At 31.1% G+C, this 17,085-nt stretch overlaps 1 long non-coding RNA gene across 1 annotated transcript in view; it reads right to left on the minus strand.

Annotated features, from left to right (window-relative positions):
- LOC129976728 (uncharacterized) overlaps positions 1 to 15,951 on the minus strand; it is a 36,964-nt gene extending 21,013 nt beyond the window's left edge. The window contains exon 1 of the long non-coding RNA XR_008785182.1: positions 15,885 to 15,951. This is a non-coding gene — a long non-coding RNA (uncharacterized LOC129976728). The remainder of the gene's footprint in view (positions 1 to 15,884) is intronic.
- Positions 15,952 to 17,085: the final 1,134 nt, after the last annotated feature.

The raw sequence follows: 17,085 nt of genomic DNA on the forward strand, positions 1-17,085 counted from the left end.
AGCGCACAAGTTAAGCCTTCAAGTAGTCCGTATGCTTTTAATTATATGTTAAATTAAGTTACATAATGTTAGAAGTTCACTTTTTGCACAAATTTAAATGCATATATTAAGTCAAATTTAAATGTTATCTTAAGTCTGTTTCTTGCAAATATGGAGACATATTTAATTTATATCTAACCTCTTATGGAATTTGAAGATTTATTCGAAGATTCAAGTGTAAATATTTTAAAAGTCCATCTTTTAACTTCAGAGAGATGATGAAATTTAGATCACTGCAGCAGCGATATCTTTTCAGAATGGCGAATGTATTCAGTTGCAGTTTTTATGCAGTTGCCCATATTTGGTTTTTGGGAGGGCAAATATACTGGGTTTAACGCATGTACAATTAAAACGTATTTACAAAAAATAATTAGTCATTGAACATGTACAGCATTCATTTTACATGTGAATATAATAATTCAATTTTTTTCAAACATTCTGCAAATTTTTATGAAATTTCATTGAAAATTCTGCATTTTATTAAAAAAAACACTTGAAAAAAATGCGAGATTAAAAAATTACCTTTATATCTTTCAGAAAAAATAGGCTGTTTTTACGAAATTCCAAGTGTCTATTCATCACTAACCGGCCTTTTTACTTTCTCGAATACGTATAGAGAAAGTATAATAATCGCCAAAAAAATTCGAATTGGAGATTGTGACGAATCTCGATATTTTAGACCTTCCCGACTTCCATATATCTGTGACAAATTTAAAATCGATTTGACCTAAACGAATGAAATTTGGTATATGCTGATTATACAGAATTTGCAGTTTTCTATCAAATTTTTAATCTGCTCAGAGGAAGTCCGGCTGTTTTAATATAAGTACCAACGAGTATTACAAAACAAAGAGAGCAAGATAAACAAAATTTGGTATAGAGATTTAACATCTATAGTGTTTGCACTTATAAAGGTTTGTGCGAAATCCAACAACAGGTTGACTGTCGGTCTGTACTTTCAGAAACAAATTCCATCATTCATAAACGCAGTGACTTAAATATATTAAATCTTGTAATTGATTTTGCGATTACATGTGCAGCTTCGCGTCAAACTTTTGTTCTAATCGGTAGAGAAATACTTGTCTGAAAAGAAAAAATCGATTTGTGGACACTATTCGCGCATGCCAGGGATTTATCGCAAAATAATTCATCAAGGACAACACGAGATTCAGTAAAAATACTAAATTCACGCCAAAAGTTAATATTTCGTAACTATTGTACGCCAATGCCAATTTATTAAAGAGCACACGAGAAAGATTTCGGGAGAGCAAAGGCAAGTTCACCGAAAGTAGTGATTATATAGGATTTCGGTCCAGTTGTTTAGCTGCGTTATTCCTTTAATTTGTGAGTCATTAAAGCCCTACCGTTTTAATTATTTGACGTATCTTCTATTTGTAGCCTGCATGAATCTTTCTAATACAGACTAATCCCATGATATCAACGTGTTATTAGAAACGTAAAAGAGTGATGAAGTGTAACTACTCTTATTCATCTCGGAAGCCACATGGATAATAAACCGTATCCTTTTTCGAAGACGAGGTTCCTCTTTAGGGTTTGAAGATGAAAAAATAATAATAATACGTTATTAAATACTTGATGGAGCAATGAAAATGTAATTAAAAGGCAGAAAGGCAATAAATTGAAAATATGTTTAAAATGTTTAGAAAAAATTCCCAAAATTCAGGAAAAAACTGATCTATTATTAAATTGATGTTATAACATTAAAATGGCATGCAATTCGTTTTTGTACAATAATATTTCCAAAAATTTATAGTCAAAAAAATTCCAAAATTCAGCTTCATTTCTACTAAATTAAAATATCAAACAAATCGCTACGCGCTACACATTTCCATCTTCCTATATTATATATCAAATTTAATATATACACATGTTCACCTTCATTGTTAGTACTAGGAATAAGAAGCAATATAACTTTTGAAATTTACCGATTCATTATCTGCTTTCTGTGTTCAAAAGATTCAGTTTCATGGAATTCTAGCCGGTCCCCTAACACCGTTCTTGTTCGAATCTTTACAATAAACGTAAAGTCGATAAATTTCTTATAGAATTGATGTGCAAAAGTAGTTAGTTCAACTTGACAGAAATTTGAAAAAAATGTTTTAATAAATCGGAAAACGACTGGATACTCTAATCACAAAGTATACAAGAATTGTTTTACTTTCTCGTATATGAAGTATAGAAAAATATATTTTAATCGACAATAAACTCGAATTCGAGACTGAGAAATTTCCACGTCTCGGTAAGTTCAATGAACACATTTTTGGAAAATGTCTGTCTATCTGTCCATCTGTGAAAGATAACTCAAAAATACTTTGTATTAGACCGATGAAATTTGGTATATGTTTCACACTAATTCGCAGATTTCCATCAAATTTTGAGTAAAATTCGTTTCAGAGCAAGTCTTTTTGAATATAAATTAGCAAGATAATTACGAAACGAAGAAAGCAAGATAAATAAAATTCGATACACAGAACATCTATAGTATAGATATTTTTCAAAGTTAGATCCAAATCCAACAAGAGATTGACCATCTATCATTTATTACTTTCAAAAACATGTAAACTCAATTGTAAAACATGTAATAATTGTATTTTCTATTCTACTGCAAACTGCAGTAGACAACTTATATGTGAAATCCAACGAAGGCTTCATTATCGGTCAGTATGTATTTTCAGAAACGTGAATGCAATGATTTATATATTTCAAATCTGGTGTGTTATTTTCTGACTGCAGTTGTGTTGTGTGTCAAATTTTCATATCAACCGATTGGGGGAAATGCGTAAAAGAAATTCACTTTTATTAAAGAGAACGAAAGAAAGTTTTTCGGAGACCACTCCAGTTTCACGACATTAAAGTTTAGCTTTTAAAAATTATATTACTTTGAAGAGAAAAATATAAAAAAGCAGGGGTTTTGTTAGAACCACTTCTTCGTTTCTACACATTAAAAATGTTTAAGCAGTTTATAAAATGGCTACTACATTGTAATTAAGTGGCAACTTATAAATGAAATATACTAGATACATGTCATTTAGGATGCAACCTCCATAACAAAAATAATGATTTATGTCAAACTTTGGACCTCATCGGAATACGGAAGAAGGTTTTATCCCAAAATATATACTTAATTCTCGTCACTAATGGATGAAACTGAACACGACTTAGGTTATATTGAGAGAAAGTTACAAGAACATTCCCACCGGTTGTTTTAAGTAAACTATTTCTTAGAACAACCGAGCTTTATCCATATTCATATATTATAATTCTCATCATTTTGCTGTGAATTTACACTAAAATACTTAACCGAGTTCTAATCTATTAATAAAAAGAAACATATAAAAAGAAACGTCAGCTATTTCTTACGCAAGTTTCAACTTTTTACTTTTTCAACAAATTTATCGGCATAAGTTTTCAAATGAATACACAGATTGCCTTCTCTTAGAATGGCTCAAAATTTATTAGTTTTTTCGTTGGATATTGACAGAAAGTTGCAGTTGGGAAAAATGCTTTAAATGATGGAAAAAATTATATTTTGTTATTTTTATCATACTGGCTTTTCTGATAAAGTTACAGACTCCTAACTGTTTATAAGATACCATCAGTCGCATTTAAATAAACGTTGATGCACTAAAACATACGCTAAAGAAAATTTCACTGTTTCCTGATTAAAATTGATTGAGTTTCAGGCGTTTACCTTCAGTAGGGATTTCCTCCAAATTTATTTTAAGGAACATTTTGAAATAGCATGAAATGCATAATTTAAATTTCGAAACAATACCTTAAAATTTATCATCTCGAGTCAGCTAACTTAGTAGCAAAATTTTTCTCAAACGGCGGTCTTTAACATCATTATTTCAACAGTAGTAGTCAGTCATAGAAGAATGAATGTATTCTTTAAAATTTTATAGTATCAAGAGCCTTTTTCAATTCCTACTAATCTCCATCTCTCTATATTATATTATAACACACAATATCTTGTTCAAATTTTCAATCGTTAATAAAAATACTTTTTATTCAGCCACTCAAGTTCAAATACATTCTTTAAACCTGTATTGAAAGACACTTGATGTTTAAACAGTTTTTTTTTTTTTTTTTTCAAATATAATTAAATTTATCCAGTATTTTCTATTATGTCGCCAAATGATCGCCAAGCTCTATATTGCCAATTAATATTGTAATTCTATCATATGTATGTAGATATTTATATTAATTGTAATTATTTAATAAAAAGTATTTACAATAAAACAAATTTATTGGCCTAAGAAGGAATTGACTTAAGTTTACATATATATTACTTGTTAATTAAATATGAATGACAGGAGGGGTAAAAATATAAAAAGTTTAATTTCGTAACTTTAAAAAATATATATTTACAAACTCTGTCTTTACCAGTTTAGAAATCAGTTACTGGAGCATAATAAGAGGTAATCTGTATATCGCCATTAATTTTTATAGCATTTTCCGAAATTTTTTTAACATGGAATTATTTCGGCAAGAATATCAGTCTTGAAGAGTGAAAAAGAACGAGTTAAAGCCTTTTTAGTTTATATAGAATCAACTCTCGCAGCAGTTGCTCATCCATCTCCAGCTTTTTAATTTTTAAATTAAGCACTGCAATTAAGAAAAAGAATTGTAATAATCAAATTACGATTTCTTGATTTTGATTAATTCTGCTTTTAGATCTACTGGAGCAATAAAAAATGAATGAAAAGATACAATGAACTGAAGTATTTAATATTAAGTCTCAACACCAATTAAAGGATACTGGGAACATCTGAGCCTTCAAAAAATTGATTTTTCAATTATAATCTAATAAGTTAGGGGACATTTCACTGATTACAAAATATGCATAATTTATGTAGATATTAAAAATGAAAAGTTTATAAATTAGGCTTTAACAATGAATCCAACAGAAATTTATTGAGAAAAAAGACATTTTTGCCTCTTTCTCGAAGCATGTTTTCTACAAATTTCGGTACGCCTAGAGGGAATCTTATGAAGATGTATACAACAATATTTACAAACATAATACATCTATTAATTATATTTTTATTTTTTTATGGAATAGTAATTATTTTAGAGGTTACTAGCCGCCTTTGGCTACCAGCTAGTTCGCCGATCTTAATGCTCCTTAAAATTTCACGTTACACACAAATATTTTATGTGTTTTCAATTGCTTCTTCATCAAAATATTTTAAGCTTCAAATTTTGAGAGTCGTATAATTCACTCATACTTTTAAAACGACCTAAAGCCATAATGTACTATCTCACTCTCTCTAATTTTCAATCCGTGCCGCTTTAATAAAATTAAAGTGGCAATGATTAAACTGCAATCAATGTAAAAAAACATTTTTTACTGAAACAACGATTTTTTTTTTTTTTTTAATACGAGTACTGGAAACAGAATTGTTCAGAATTTAAGTTATACGTGCACTACAGAATAATTTTCATAATTTATGCAGTATCTTAAGAATTATTCTACAAAGATTTATCATAAAATTCAGTTTTTGGTATTATTTTCAAAAGGACTTAAATATATACTTTTTTTCTGTCTATAAATATACTTAAAAAAGTTATAAAATCTAAATTATCAAAATTAATCTTTATCTAAATTTTATTATTTTATTTTATACAGTCTTTTGGTCCTAAGAGATTATGTTCTCGAAATATTCTTGACACCGCAACTTTTAAATAAGTAAATGATCTATCTTTTGTTGTCAGATATGATCGATTTATGAAGATTTCAATAGAATAGTTTAGAAAAATCAACATTTTCATAATCCTAGGCCAATAAGTCTTGAGAAACTCCGGGCGCTGATTGAGATATCTTTGAGATAAAGTGGTCTAAAATCACCCATTTTTATTAAATAATGATATTTAAATATTCATAAATAAATCAGTTTTAAAGACTAATTTAGTTGATTGGAAAGCAACTGTTTTTATTTTAAATATTTGTATCTCAAGAATATTTTGCTAAATATTCTTGAGAATCAAAGAAGAGAGGATCTAGATAAACATTCGTCATTTCTTAGAGAATTTATAGATTCAAGTTATCTATACTTATAAATAAAGCTGAATGTGTGTGTGTGTGTGTGTGTGTGTGTGTGTGTGTGTGTGTGTGTGTGTGTGTGTGTGTGTGTTGGCTCTCTACAGGCCAGGTCATTTGACATACAGATACCAAATTTGGCACATGTATACCTTAGAGGTCAGGAATGTGCACCTGGGGTCCCTTTTTTTGAATTTTTAATTAGAATTTTAATTATTAATTAAAAACTAACTTTCCATTTTCCCCACCGCCAAATGAGTAAGGCTTCAGGGGTTTTTTTTTTCTCCCAACAGTAATGAGGCTAGGGTTAACATTTTTCGGCCGATTATTTCAAACGATACTGTTTATTTTCTTAATATTTTATGCATTTAAAATTAAACATTGTTAATTAATACATGTTTCAGATTCATTCTGAAGTACTTTTGAATTAAAATAACACAGAATAAATTAAATTAAAAATGTCTAATCTGCATAGCGTTACCCCAACTGGCGTAGAAAAATTCACACATTTGCGTTACCGTAACTGGCGAAGAAAATTCACGCATGCGCAATGTGTTCTGATTGTTGACATGACAACCATTTCAATGGATGATTTAAATTATTTTTAGGTTAGTTGCATGCTTTTGTAAGTAAATTGTATTTACGTTAGTTATATATTTTTTGTATATGCTTATAGTTTTAAGTACATCGTTTTTTAAGTAGTTTTTTTAAACCTGTTTCCGACCGATTATTTTAAACGATTCATTTTATTTTCTTAGTGTTTGATGCATTTAAAATTATAAATTGTTAATTAATCGATCTGTTCATGATGAATCTGAGAAAATTTTGTTGACAAATTCTTGAGATATTACATAAATTAAGAAAGATGTTCTTTGGTGCCCATAAAGTTTAAACGCTCAGTGACTCTGTTATCAGTAATCATATTATTAAAATAAAATGCTTTGTGTCAGTAAAAAATATTAGTATATTAATTGCAGATTAATCATTTACACTTTAATTTAAAGCATAAATTCTACGGGAGGTAACAGAAAATTAGAGAGATACATATTACGTTATGACTGAAGGCCTTTATAATATTATGAGTAAATTATATGACTATCAAAATTTGAAGTTTTAAAATATTGTGATGAAGAATCGATTAAAGTTGGAATTGCGTAAAATATTTAATGGTACGACCGGAGTTTAACCCCCTGAATGGCCAATTTTTAAAAATCGCCAGCAACGGTCTTGCGAAATGTTCAAAAGCAAAGGAGCAGATCTTCAATTATAGATTGCCAGCTTTGGCGCGTTATCGCAACTTGGCGAAGAAGGGGGTTAAACTCCGGTTCAACCTATTTAATTATTAAAATTTAAACGAACATTAAGATTGGCGAACCGGCTGGTCGCCAAAGGCGGCTAGTATAAAATATAATTGTTTACTTCATTTAGACAATTTTACTACATGCATTTCTATTATTAAAGGTTTACAAATTAACCGTTGGGCATTGAATTGAATGGATATATATTAAACCATATTTACCTTAAGTATAACTGATTTATGGAATTAATAATGTTGGTATTTTAAAAGATCATAGAAATATTTACTTTGCATTTACTTTTTATAAAATATCCTATTTAATTTCATATAGATACATGGTGGAAATTACATTTTTGTATGTTTAATTTTCAATTTATTTATTTTAAATATAAGCTTTTGTCAATATGATGACAACATTTTGATGAAAGCTAATAATTAGATAATTTTTCCTATGCACTCGTAACGTGCTCGTGCAAATTAAATTTTATTTTTATTTTGTGAGAAATATAGTGTTGAAAAATATGGTTGAAATACATCTTTAAAAATTCGTAAAAATAAGAACTTAATTTATAGATTAAAGAATTGATATCATTAAAAAGATAATTTTTTAAACTTTAATTTGATGCAAAAAATCAATTTTGTGCAGTAATACTTTCGGAACTCATGGCAAAAAACGCCGAAATTTCGATTGATTTTTAATTAAAATTCTAATTAAAAACTTTAAAAAATTGCTCCGAGGTGCACATATCCACCTCCAAGGTATAAACATGCCGAATTTGGCAGCTGTAGGTAAAACGGTATGGTTGGTAGAGCGCCAACACACACACACATACATACATATTGAGCTTTATTAACGACGGCTTAATTCTTTGGATATAGTTCACACAAAAATACTAAAATCTCGATTAAAAAATTGTGTGTGTGGGGGGGGGGGTAGGAGAATGAGATTTTGTGGTTAGAGGTATTTTTTGATGTCAGATAAAAAAAATAGAAAAACATTTGGATAGGGGCACCCTAATTACCTAGCATAATGAAATATACTTTAGGACATATTCTCATACCTACCAAATACACATAAAAAATTTCATAAAAATCGGTTGGTGTCGTTTCGGAGCAGTACGAACAAACAACGCGACACGAGATTTCTATATATTAGATTTATCATGCAAGATATATTTTTTTTTAGATTTTCAAGTTACACGATATTCATTTTTTGAAATTTTTATAATTAGCATCTTTTACTGAAAATAAATTCACTGCAATTATTAAACCTATACTCATATTATGCTAATTTTGGAGTCATTTATTCTGAATTATTTTTTTTTTTTTGAAGGATACAGATCTGTGGTTATGAACTTGAACATTATCGCATCACAACGTATAATCAATTTGCCATTAAAAAATACTTTAAAAGACAAATATTTTTCTATTTTTTTTATAATTAAAATAAATCATTCGTTTTATATGATCTAAATTACCAATTAGATACAAAAATTACTGGCGAAAAACTCCATTTTAGAACTGAATTTTTGACTATTAACATTGCCGAAAGTATCCCACTCCACTTAAAAAATTAATTATATTCTTAGTTATCAATGAAAAGTGTCTCACTAAGCCACTAAATCTGGTTTAAAAATTAAAACCTGAGGTTGGTCTTCTCGAAACTTTCTGGCCTATTCTGGAATAGGTATGTTATTTTGACCCTGCCTGCATAAAATTGTGGAACTCGGAAAAGCTTTGATTGCCACGAGTATTCAGAATTTTATTTTCAGAGACCTGTACAGGAAAAATTTGTGCTTCATAGTATAGTTTAAAGCAATATTTATACATTTTGGGCACATTGTTTTTCAATTAAATCAAACAAAATTTGACGCAGAATTACAATTTTAGCAACATAACTACATAACGAAATCTTATTTACTTAAATCATTTATATTTGAATTATCGTGTTTCCGATAATTCAAATAGATATAGACAGATAATTTAGACAGATATCAACTCTTTGTCAAATTCGATTCAATTTTATTGAAAAGTTCTATATTTTAGATGTTAAAATTGAGTACTAAATTCTATTTATCTAAAAATGCTGCGTTTCAGAGTTGAATTTATTGGAATTGAAAATGCAGGAAACCAACAGCCAACCAATAAATGAATTTGGTTCAAAATTTGATCAAAGCCTTTTCTTTTTGCAATTATTATTTACTTATCGCCTCAGGTAACCAGCCAGTGCGATTGAGTACATATTTCAAATTTCAGTCAAATAATTTATATATAACTGTGACTCCACCAAATTTCTGGGTGATAAAGTCGTCCTACATTATTGTCTTAAGTTGTTTCGATTGTGAATATGAACCTTCCGAATGGGGGCCAGTACCGTGACATCATGACGCTACTAAAAATGTAAATGTCGATTGTCTATTAATCTATCTTCGAAAGTTTGCGGTATTGTAACTTCACTTTATAACTCATGTTATGAACTACAAAGATATTGTTACAAATTGGTAATTTTGCTACCCGGCACGAATAGCGTCATCCTGGGAAAAACCATTCAAACCCTTTGTAAGATCTGTCCTGTGCGTCAATAACCTGAGAGCTTGGCGATCATTAGACGACTTGGCGACGAATTTGACGAGTTTGGCGACTAAATGGATAATACTGGAAAGTTCGAGAACTTTTACGATGCATCCACTAAGACCCGTGATACAGCCAGGTACGCTCTGATTGATCTGAAGATTATAGCCCCGCCTCCCGGAACTATAAAAGACGAACACTCTGAAGCTGGGAAGAAGTCGTGTATATAAATTCCCAAAATTACAGAACACCAGCGCAATTCAAAAAGGAAAATCATTTGCATCCCTATTTAAAGTCCCACCTACTCAGGAAACCCCACAACAGGAAAAAAGTCACACCGCACCAACCATAAGCAGAAATCCCACCCAAATACCAAGCAACCCAGACAGCAATCAAGATTTTTCCGACATATTCAAGCTAGTGAAATATCTGAAGTCCATTATGCAAGCAATACCAAATATGAAAGATTTACTAAATAAATTAGACAACGACAATAACCCACAAAACAAACTATTCATCCTGGCAGAAGCCTTTGATAACTCCCTCTTCAACACCCTAATATGAACAATAGCAAATCTGGTCTCCTTATCTGCTCTTGGAACGCAAATGTACTCATTAATAAAAATCAACGAACTCCACGATTTCACAACAAAATACAACCCAGACATAATGGCAGTTCAAGAAAGCCACCTCCGCACTAATAATAAAACTGCAATAGCAAATTATACCTTCTATTCAAACCCCACCAGAACAGGACGTAGTATCAGAGGAACTGGCATATTCATTAAAAATAATATTAAACACTCTTACTATCCGAACCCAACGCTCAGATACCTGGAAGCAACTATAGTCTCAATCCATACTACCATCCACAACAAAAATATAAATATCATCTCCACCTACCTTCCCCCATGCTCTGATAACGCCTTTGTAATAGATATCGAAACGCTAATCCAGACCAACTTTGAAACCATCCTCATTGGCGATTTTAACGCAAAACATAAAAATTGGAACTGTGAAAAAGCCAACCCTCTCGGTATGAGATTAAATTAATTCACCAGAAAACTTAAAATGAAAATTATAGCACCTGACTATCCAACATGATTTACCAAAATCATAGAAACAATAATTGACTTTGCAATAACCAGAAATATTAATTACCTCCACGTAATTAAAACAGTTACAGAACTCTCCAGTGATCACCTACCAATCCCCCTTTACATCAATATCGCAGAAATCAACAAAAAAAAAAAAAAAAAAAAAAAAAAAAATACTACAAAATCAAGCCAAACTAGTATCAATTCAGGAAATACCTCAACGAAAACACGCAACTAAATAATAAACTCAACTCTCCAGTAAGCAATAGATAAAGAAACAAAAAATATAACCACCGAAATCTATAATGCCTTCTATCAAACTGCCGAACTTCATAAAGCTAGCTCCCTTGTAACCCCTTCAGAAATAAAAGCACAAACAACCATCAGAAATAGACTTAGGAAAACTTGGCAAAAAACAAGACACCCCGTAGACAAGAAAAATTACAATCGTGCTAAAGAAATATTAACCAGGATGTGGAAAGAGCATAGAAGCTATAGCTGGGAGTATAAAATCGAAAACGCTAACGTCGAAGATAACTCGATCTGGAAACTTATCAAAAAATTCACAGGCAACAAGTTTCGCATCCCCCCTCCTCAGAGAAATAAATACAATAGCCTACAGCAACAAGGAAAAGGCAGAAGAACTTGCTCACAATCTTGAAGACCAATTTAAATTAAATCCCATTGCAGACGCTACCACAGAAAAAATAAGAAAATTTTGAAATAAGCAAACTCAAAACCCAATTCAACCTTGTAAACCTGACGAAATCATAGAAGCTATTAAAAATACAAAAAAGAAAAAAAAACTCCGGGTGAAGACTGCATGACAAATGAAATGCTCAAAAACCTACCAACTAAAACCATATTTAGAATCACTAAACTCACCAATGCAATAATGAAATATTATGACTTCCCATATGCTTGGAAAACCTCAAAGTCATCCCAATTAACAAACCAGGAAAACAAGCCCACAACCCAACAAGTTATCGACCTATTTGCCTCCTCCCCACCATCAGCAAAATTATCGAAAAAATTATTTACAATAGGTTAAAACCAGAAATCGAAGACAAAATTATTCCGTATCAATTTGGTTTCCGTAATGAATATTCCACAGTAGCCCAGTTATTTAGAATGACTGAAATTATCAAACACGGATGGCTTAATCAAAAAGACACTGGTGCAGTCTTCTTGGATATTGCGAAAGCTTTCGACAAGGTTTGGATCAAGGGACTCATCTACAAAATAATCCAACTAAATATCCCGGACGGCCTAATCAAGCTCCTAGCATCTTACTTAACATTCCAAAAATTCAAAGTTCGTGTTGAAGAGGAATTATCCTCACCCAAACCACTCCAAGCTGGCATAGCCCAGGGCTCCATTCTTGCACCAATCTGTTTCAACATTTATATCAATGACATCACTAGAACCACAAGAACGCAACTATATCTTTTCGCCGATGATACGGCAATTCTCAGCACTAATGAAAACAGAAATAAAATAGCAGATGACCTCCAACTTCACCTTAACCAATTGGAAAAATGGCTCATTAAATGGAAGATTAAAGTAAACGCAGAAAAAAGTCAGGCAATCTACTTCTCAAGCAAGAAAAATAAACCAACTCCTCCTACCCTCAACAAAATTACAATCCCCTGGCAAAAAGAAACTAAATACCTAGGCGTAATCCTTGATCAAAAACTCACGTTTGGGCCACACATTAGTTCCATCAGGAAGAAATACCTAACAGCAAAAGCCACCCTATACTCACTTATCAACCACAACTCCAAACTCTCCATAAAAAATAAAATCCTCATTTACAAATCTATTCTTAGACAAATTCTCACCTATGCAGCCCCGATTTGGGAGGTTGCAGCGCAGACCCACATCACCAAGCTAGAAATCCTGCAAAATAAAATCCTCAGGCAAATCTCCAACATGCCCTGGTTTGTTAGAAATAACAACATGAGAAAAGATTTTCATATCAACCTTTCACATCATCAAATTTTCACATACAACCCTTACGATCCATTGTACAAGAAAAGACCGCATGAATTGGGGGGAAAATCCATTAAAAAGGAGTCAAAGGCATGACCAACCGCAAAATCGCAAAGAAGAAAGACGACGACTATTAAGAAGCCATGTGCCAGGCACGCGTCGACCTTGGGGAACTTCATAAACAACTAAGAACCCTGTTCGAACCGGTTCTTATCTCCTTTTCTGCCAGACGGACGAGAATGAAGATCGAATTGCTGACCAGCCAACGCCCTTACTAACCCTTCCCAACCCATTAAGTACTTTAACTTAGACGTATTCTTATCAGTTTCATCCCTTCTTTCTTATTTACTATGGAATTATTTTATTCTTGTAATCTTCTTATTTTTATCCTTTTCTTCCTTCTCTCTTTTTTTTTTTTTCTTTCTTTTCAAAAACTTCTAAATTACTATGCACTACATTATTATGTTATACTATGTTTGCACAGTTATCTTCCAATAGCACGATTAGGGAGCGGAGATTATAGGCTGATCGCCCAGGCTCTCCATCAAAAACTACTATTCTGGTGGCAAGTCGTGTATATCGTCAGAGATGGTGTGTGAGAGAAGTCGGAGTCGCCGACACGTAGAGAAACTGGAGGATTAAACAGCAAGAAAGCTGCTGAACTAGCAATTAAATGTGCTGCGTCTTTACGATTGATTAGTTGTATTTTTGTAGAAAAAAAATTTCGTAACAATATTAAACAGAACCTTTCTTCTTTCAACTACAGAAAAAAATTCAAGTAATTAGATAGGTGAAGAAATAAGGAAAATAGTTTGAACTTCAGTGTAACAGATGTAATCTATTAAAAATTAAAAAAATAATAATTCCAAAAATTTAAAATTTTGCACGCTTATTAAATAGGTATTTTTATACATATTGGAATGATAAAATATTTGTGGTTTTTTCATTCTTCGGAATTTATGAAGAAAAAACGACAAAATTCAACTTAATTTTTAATTAAAATTTTAAAAATCTATCTGAAATGCACTTTCTTAGCCTCCAAGGTATGTATGACCCAAATTTAGTAACTGTAGGTCAAACGGTCTGATACTGAGAAGTTCAATTAACATACGCATTCATCTTTAATAGAGTTGTAGGTTCGTGCACAGACAGACTTTCTACGAATAGACTCCGTTCAAAATCAGACAGAAACCATTAATTTTGTGTAAACACTACATATCAAATTTCATTCGTCTAGCTAGAAATGTTTTTGCGATATTAAGTTCATGAAACAATTCCAAAAATGTGTTTTTCGCTCTCAGAACGTGGCGATTCGTCAAAAAGTCGAATTCAATACAATACTTTTCCTTTGTATATATGCTTTGTACACGAGAAAGTAAAAACACTAAGTTAAAAATCCGATATGAAAATTTGGTTCTACATAGATATAATCTGCATCAAAATTCTTCTACAACTGCTTCAAAACGCTGATCCTCTTGATATAATTAAAGTGTTTTTAAAAATGTATTTTCCGAACTCGGGACGATCTGAAACGTGGAGATTCAGTCTCTCAATTTGAATTTTTTGCCTACTGTAATACTTCCTCAGCGCTTCGTAAACGAGAAAGGAAAAATTCTAACTTTAGCACATAAAGAAATGAAGTTTCAACAACAAAATTCTACCTTATATTATATATTACTCAATTCTAGTAGTTGAGTAAAAAAGTCTCTTTTGAACAAAACTCGGAGAATTCATTTCAAATACTTCACTTTTTATTTACTGTTAAGTTTTTTGTTACGGCTGTTTTCATTATAGAGCTCTTTAAAGCACATGCCATAACATATGCGTCTTAATTTCCTTCAAGACAAAACAGTGCAGGCTCACAAAAACACCAATTTATTTAACTCTTTCAGATCTAAAATTAATGAGGTGCATTATTATATATATGTGGATATAAAGTTTCCTTTTAGTGCATAGATCTCAAAACTAATTGCAAGTTTGTTACAATTCCTAAAAATTAATGTTAGTTTTTTTCTCTTGTACGGGCTATATAATAATCATTACCCAACAAGAATTTGAAAACGATGCTTCTTGCACAATAACAATCGGAATTTATGTACGAATGCAAGGGTTCAATATTATTGTAATACAAGTACAAGATTGGCTGAAAGCTTGGGGACAGCAGTGATGAGCCAGAGGTGGTGTTCTACCTTCACCTTTCTCTCTTATATTAACAGAAGATGGCAAATTTTGAGCTTCATAGCACAGAGAAGAAAATCGAATACTTATTTTGAAACATTTCCTTCCCATTGATTAGATTTAAAGTTCAAACAGATCAAAAGTAATGGTGATGAGATCCCATTCCAAATTCACTTTGTTTAAAGAAATTGGGTTTTCGAATTATTCCATTCACATAGTCGTAAATTTACAAATCGACTGGCGGTCATTCCTTTGAAGGAAAGTGTTCAAAGTTTAAAATATCATACATATCTTTAACTGTACATAATGATGTATTTTTCTGATATTTTAGCAATACGTAGCAAATACAAGCAATGCAAATTTTGTAAGTAAGAAAAGGGGTTTTTTTTGTTTTTTTTTTTACCGAAAAGTTAAAAGCATGCATGACTTTTTTTAAGTTATTGACATAACGGGAAATGGTAAAGAAAAAGAAAACTTAAGCATTCCAAAATCGATATTTTATTGCATGTAAAAGCAGTTTCACCAATTGTTCCTGTCCACAATGCCGATTCGTTTCGAACGATGGACTCTTATTTGTTTATTTTTAGGAAAGACATTGCCATTTTTAAGATAAATATTCGGGAAAAAAGTGATATTTTATACATACCATTAAGTTATAGGACTGGAATGTTTTCAAATTATCAGTCTTTTCGCAGATTTATACAAATGCCGATACCTATAAGAGTTATAAAAGAACATGAGCAACACATCATATTTCCATGAAAAACTATTTATGCTAATATGGAATTATAATTTTTTTGTGGGGGAGGTGCAGTTAAAATTATTATATATTAAGAGAGGCAAGCACAACTTTCCTCTGCGTTTTCCCCAGGATACTGAAAGTGTCAAACGGCCCTTTGCGTTAAATCTTTAGATAAATGTAAATATTATAAACAAAATCAAATGAATTAATGAATAAATTAATATACTAAATCAATGCGAGAATTGCGGTTCTCAATCTACTTTGTAAAAATAAAATGGCATGTTTACAAATAATTTGATATATACAATTATTATATAATTAACATAAATGAAATAGACTCTCCAACAACGAAGAGTGATCATAATTATATCAAATGGAGCATTCAACGGACATTTTCAGCAATTAACCAGGAAATATTCATGCATCTTTACCTTTTTCTGAACAGGCATCTGATTTCTAAATGACAAATTATGTCAGTATGTGGTGAAATGAATACCAGTTAATTATAACTCCAATATCAAGTTCAAACAGGTCTCGAACTTTTATGTGCGCTTATTGCTAGGGGGAAGTTAAAGCATCAGTTTTAATGTTTATATTAATATATATCTGCATAAATTTTCTTTACTGAACAAGGACAAAAATTAAGTGCTAAGATTAATATATAACTTTTTTTTTTCCGAGATTTGTGAAACCTAGTCAAAATTTATTTAATGCTTTATGTGATCTAGTTTATATAGAGCTGTGTCATAGGAGAGTCCATTGTATAAGAGAAAAAAACAGTAATTGCAAAAGAAAATAATTTTAAATTAATGAATGAAAATGAATTTACCTTCCAACTATTTTCATTCTCTTTGTAGCTGAAAAAAATTCATCCATTGATCTAGTAAGGTAAAACTCCAGAGTTGATTTGATATCAATAAATGTTTTAGAAGGATCATCCGTTGCCAAAGATCATCCATCATCATTAGACTCCTGTGACAACACTTTTTATTCAGAGGTTTTGACTAATTTCAGAGTTTCCAGAGAACCTCTGTAACTTGCAACATCTCGGCTCCCGAAGTTTGCATTTTGAAATGTAAAAAACAAAAAGTTAATAAAATTGACC

Source organism: Argiope bruennichi, chromosome 7 (genome assembly GCF_947563725.1).
Source record: "Argiope bruennichi chromosome 7, qqArgBrue1.1, whole genome shotgun sequence".
Taxonomy (NCBI): domain Eukaryota; kingdom Metazoa; phylum Arthropoda; class Arachnida; order Araneae; family Araneidae; genus Argiope; species Argiope bruennichi.